The following is a 6000-nucleotide window of genomic DNA, read 5'->3' on the forward strand; positions in this document are numbered from 1 at the left end:
AGAAAAGGCTATTTACGGCACTGGAAAGAATAACATTATAAAAATATTCCCCCAGTAATTCGGATACTTCATTAATTCGGCGATGACTGTTTCGATTTGTGCCCTAACTATCGAAGTTCCAACTATATTATGTGCTCCCCTGTTTCAGGATGTTTATCACAGAGTCTGCAGCAAAAGTATCGTTGTTGTAGGTATGAAAAAAGTAAAATATAAAATGGACAAACGCTTACTTAAGCTTGATTTTCATGCATCCGTTGTCCGACGATACGTTGTTACGATATTAATTTCATTGGTTGTATTTAAAGGCTTCGATTGGTTAACCGTTTCCAACCAATCGAAGTCTATAAATTCAACCAATAAAATTAATATCGTATCATCGTATCGCCGGACAACGGATGCATGAGAATCAAGCTTTACATTGCAATAAAACTGCCACTTTTAGTTTTGCATTCCAAACGCAATATGCAATATTTCTTTTTCACAAATAAAAATATCCGACAACACTAAGGGTGTATTCCGTTGCTTACCTTGGTTGTGGTTTCATGTTCCGTTTCTATCGGTTTCCTGAAAGGTTTCTTATTACGGAACATGGTTCCTGAAAAAGTCGGTTATAACTGTCACCAAACTAACCAGCGCTAGAAGGCTGGTTTTTCTGATTTTGTTTATCAATCAATGTCATTTATGTGACAGAAATCAAGCAAATATTGGAATTTCCAGTGAAATTCCTATTTAATTTCTAAAATTTCTAATAATATTTTGTATTTACATCCAAAAGTAATGGAGGTAGACAGTAAAGGTAAATAAATTTCATTAACTAAATAGAATGACTTTTTAGGACCATTTAAACTTATCATGCAGCCAAGGTGGTCAAGCGATCTCTTGAAACAAGAGGGGAAACAAGGTGGAGTGACCTCCCCCCTATTGTGGAGCTTGGTAGTGGATGAACTACTGGAAGAATTAACTCTAGCGGGAATACACTGCATAGGGTACGCAGATGACATAGTCATCATTGCACGGGGGAAACATGAAGGTACCCTCTGTGATATTATCCAAAGAGGACTCCGCATCGCTGAGAGATGGTGCAGGACTGTCGGGCTGAGTATTAACTCAGATAAAACCGCAGTAGTGCCATTCATCAGAAAGCGAAGTTTGAAAAACTTGAAAAGAATCCATCTAGGTGGAAAGGAAATACTGCCATCATAGGAAGTGAAATATCTGGGAATAACCCTGGATAGTAAACTTCTCTGGAACAGGCATATTAAGAACATTACCAGCAAAGCCACAAAGGCTCTCATGATATGCAGAAGACTGGTGGGAAATAGGTGGGGCTGCGCCCCTAACATTTTGCGCTGGATGTATACCATGATAGTAAGACCCATGATTACTTATGGAGCAGTTGCTTGGTATACAAAACTAGAGCAACGTACAGCAAGACAAAACCTGTGCAATGTACAGAGACTGGCATGTATCTGCATCACAGGTGCCATGAGAACATGTCCAACAGCAGCAATGGAGGTCATTCTAGACCTAACACCACTGCACATTGTCGTCGGTAGTTATGCCAATACGACAATGATTAGGATGGTTACTGACGGAAACAGTACTGGGAGAATTTTCAGGTCAGGGGCTTGGAACACCCTCAAAAAGAAAATTCCACTTCTCCAACTCCCAGTGGATGACATACCAAGAATTTAGAACTTTGAGAAACACCTCACTGTAGTATTGAGTAATAAAAAGGATTGGGAAGAAAGAAACGCTTACTCAGCATATAAAAGACCATCACGTGGTATACTGATGCTTCCAAAACCAAAGCAGGGACAGGGATAGGAGTATTTCGGCCGAAAACTGAATACTCCGAACCAATGGGCACCTACCCCAGTATCCTTCAGGCAGAAATTTGCGCTATCGAAAGATGCGTACAATTTATCTTAGATAGGAACTATCGAAAACAGGAAATTGCCATCCTATCCGATAGTCAAGCAGCACTTAACGCGATCAACTCAGTAACCATCAATTCGAAGTTGGTCAAAGAATGCCTAGAGAAGCTCAACAAATTAGGCAAAGAAAATAAAGTCCTCCTACTCTGGGTGCCTGCTCACCAGGGGATAGAAGGCAATGAAAAAGCAAATGATCTAGCTAGAAAAGGAGGGAACACTCCACTAACTGGACCAGAACATTCTGTTTTCCAAACGAGAACCAACTGAAAGCGGAACTGAAGAATCTGGAAGACTCCATCCGTAACTTGGAATGGGTGTCCTCCAACGGTCTAAGACACTCGAAAAAGTTCCTTAGAACTTATGACCGAGAAAAGTCAAAGGTTTTCCTTGATTTAAGTAAAAACAATCTTCGGATTGTCACGGGGTTTCTAACAGGACACTGTCTCCTCAACGAACACCTCAGTAAGCTGAAACTGAGAAACAACGGCGAATGCAGATTTTGTGGGGAAAATGGGGAAACACCAGAACACCTTATCACTGAGTGCGCCGAGACGACGACCATTCGTGCCATGAACCTTGGTACGTCTGATGTCGAGGATGGAGAGGCCTCTGTGGAGCCGTCTCAGATACTGGCTTTTCTTAAAGCCCTGAGACTGTATGATGAGTTATAACTCGTTATAACTCAAGAAAGGGGAACACACAATAGATCTATAAGGTCGCGGTGATTAACTCCCCTCCTAAACATTCTACATTCTATGTTAAATCTATCGGACACATCTGCAAAACTCGCAGCTTCATGCCCAATAAACCACAAAAATATTAATATCTGAAAATTTAGTATATTTATCAATAAAATTGTACAATAAAACCTTAAATAATTCATTTACTTACATGATTGTGAGCAGAAATTTTTCAAAATTGACCACTATCGTTCTTATAATACTCACTCCCTTCAAATGAGTCTCTAAGTTCAGTTGCCACATGTCTGGATACTCGGAAGTTAGAAAAAAATTCTTCTTCGGAAAAATTTAAAACTGTTTCTTCTAATTTAAACATTAATTTTATTAAAATATATTTTTATATAAACTCAACAAACCTAGGAAATTCTCATTTCTTGTGGCAATATCCCCAAGAAAATCCAAATCTTCATCTTCTGAAGAAGAAACATCAAACAAATAATTTACTGCCATTATGGACGCTGGCACAAAAACTAAAGGACAAAAAAGAAAAGAACAAGACGCTCGGATTGCTCGAGAACTTGGGATGATTATTTTTTAGGTTATTGTTATTGTGTTGCCAGCCCAGCTGTTTACTTTCCATCCCAGTATTCCCAGTTCTAAAAACGTTCCAACCAGTTTAAAAGTTCATCCTAGTAACTTAACCGGTTTCGCTAGCGCAGGCGCATTAACGCAATTACTAACGATAATATTACCGTAATATTATTGCAGGTTGGAACGAACCTAATATCGCAGTCAAGAAACGTCGAGTTTGGCTAGAAGGCATTCAGTGTCAGAAGGACAGTTATTTTGTGTCATAGAAATTCTTTAACAAAAAGGTGATTTTTGATAGTGTGAAAAAATTTGACAAAAAGCGAACTATGGCCAAAGTGAAACTCTTCTTCGTATTGTTCCTGTTGATTGTGGCTGTTTTAATGCGTGTAAATGCGCAAGAGTCAACAACATTAGATGATTTTCTTCTTGATCTTCCGGAGAACCCCGGAGGAGCTGCAGGTATGTTTTAAAAAGGAATTTACCTAATATTGTTGATAAATAAAACCATTTTAAAGTTTATATTCGTCCTTAACACCATATTATATATTTAATATACTAATGGTATACAGCGAGTTCCAAAAAACATGTGCCAATCTGGTGGGGAGATTCCTCACGTAAAAATAAGGTTTATTTTTCGTATCAATACAGGGTGGCGCCTCTCATACGCCGCAGAAGCTCCAAGGAGAACGGTTCTTTATATCGAAATGAAATTTTGGCAGTTTTGCTCTCTTCAAATTTTCGCGAAAAACGCATAGTTTTCGAGATATTCACAAAATACCGATTTTGGGCGCCATCTTGGCAAGATGGCGGCGCCGGCGGCAAGTCTGGAAATGTGCATTTTATGGATTTTAGTTAGTGACCCCAAAACCTATAAACCAGCAAAGTTGCAAAACTTCCTGACTTTTTTCCAAGCAAAAATCCCCAATGACTGAACTATTCAATTTATGTTCTTTTTTTGTTGCACACGCGCTGGTTCTACTCTATCTATCCTTGCCGAAGACCTAGTGTCCACGCGCCAAATTTGAACATTAATTTTAAAAATTTAATTTGTAAAATGCATATATTTGTACAATAATTTGAATGCTTACTGTCATAAAAATTAAATTATACAAAAAATACATTTAGCCAATCCGTACGAATATCAATATTCTTAGGAAATCTAACCAGAAAGTATGCATGTGGTTTAATATAAATAAAAGAACAGCTGAATACTTTACTTGCCTATTAAAAAATAATTCGAGGACCTTTATATCAGAACTTCCACACACCAAACACATTCTAGTCATTTTTACGAGTATTTAGAAAGTCCAACGAGAAAAAATGGAAATATAATTGCACAAATTTAAAATTATCTTCTCACTGGACACATTTGCATCCTTGGCTATATAAAAGCGGTCGATAGAAGAGTAATTAATACAATTTTTAAAATAAAAAACGCAAAAAACAAGCGTCGTTCCACAATGGAAATAAGATTATGACATATGATTATGACAAGCATAGATAAATGCAACAAGTTTAGATTGGAAAGCCCGTAAAAATTTTAGGTCGCGAAATTATTTTGGGTCGCGACCGTTATACGCGATCTGGCGCTGCTATAGCGGTCGCTAAGAACAACGGCAAACAAAAACAGAAATAATTTTTTCTTGTCAAAGTCAAGACTCTTGACTTGTCAGAATCAAAGTCAAAAATCATAATAATCTTTCAAAATCTAAACCGCTCTCATTAAAGAAATTCCGAAAAGTGTTATAGCATCCATTTTCAAAGTAATTATTGCTATCTTGTGAGTTTAATTCAAGTTTTATTTACTCCAACCGGTGATAATTGTGAAAAAGTGGCATTAAAAACTTAAAAAGGTGTGCTGTGAACTGTGAACTGCAAAAACCATCGTGGATCGTGGCATAACGCCGATTTTCAATGTTTCATAGGTATTTCATACATGCGTCCTTATATAAAATAAAGTTTCTTGTATGCAATACACTGTATTTTATTTATAAAATTAAACGAAAATATTAATAAATTTGAATAAACAATATTTGGCGATATAATTCCGGAAAAAGCCGAACCGCTCCGAAATTTTCAAAAGTTTTGGGTCGCGACCGTTGCAAGAATAGCGCCAAATAGTGTTTACATTGTCCTTATGGACACTTTCCAATCTAAACTTGTTTCATTTATCTATGATGACAAGATTGTGACAATATGATGACAATGAAAAGTTGATTTCCATAACAATGTATAATTTGTACTTTTTAAACCGTATAAAATTGTGATTATTTTGGAACTACGTGCAGCTTTTAATGCGCATGGGCGCAGAGTAAGGTACTCGGAAACGACAAACCTATTGAACGTTTTATAAGTGTAATAAAGAAGGTTTGAGAATGGCATGTCGTGATGTTGGGGACATATTTTTTAATGCCAACCAAAGAATATACCTAGCTAGAAAAAGAATGGACTCTGCCATACTGAAAAATGGTCCTATAGAAGTAGCGCCATCTATTGAGTAGGGCTTGTTTTAAATGGATCGAAGCGCAATTTTATGAAATGATTTATTTATTGAATTTTACTCTAAAATAATTAGGAGGTTTGATTGAGGGTAAATCTTATTTTTTACACAAATTCAACAATAAATAATACTAATAACAAGTATCGTTGTGATGTTAGAAAATTGGAATTTAGAACAGTATAATTATGCAATTATTAAAATAAAATTAAAGCCAAAAACATGTATCAATATGATTTATTCAAATATTATCAAATGTTTTCACAGCTTCACGGGCATAAATATTTAAACATAG

The sequence above is a fragment of the Sitophilus oryzae genome, unplaced genomic scaffold, assembly GCF_002938485.1.
Source record: "Sitophilus oryzae breed Bouriz unplaced genomic scaffold, Soryzae_2.0 scaffold_465_pilon_pilon, whole genome shotgun sequence".
NCBI classification, from domain to species: Eukaryota; Metazoa; Arthropoda; class Insecta; order Coleoptera; family Curculionidae; genus Sitophilus; species Sitophilus oryzae.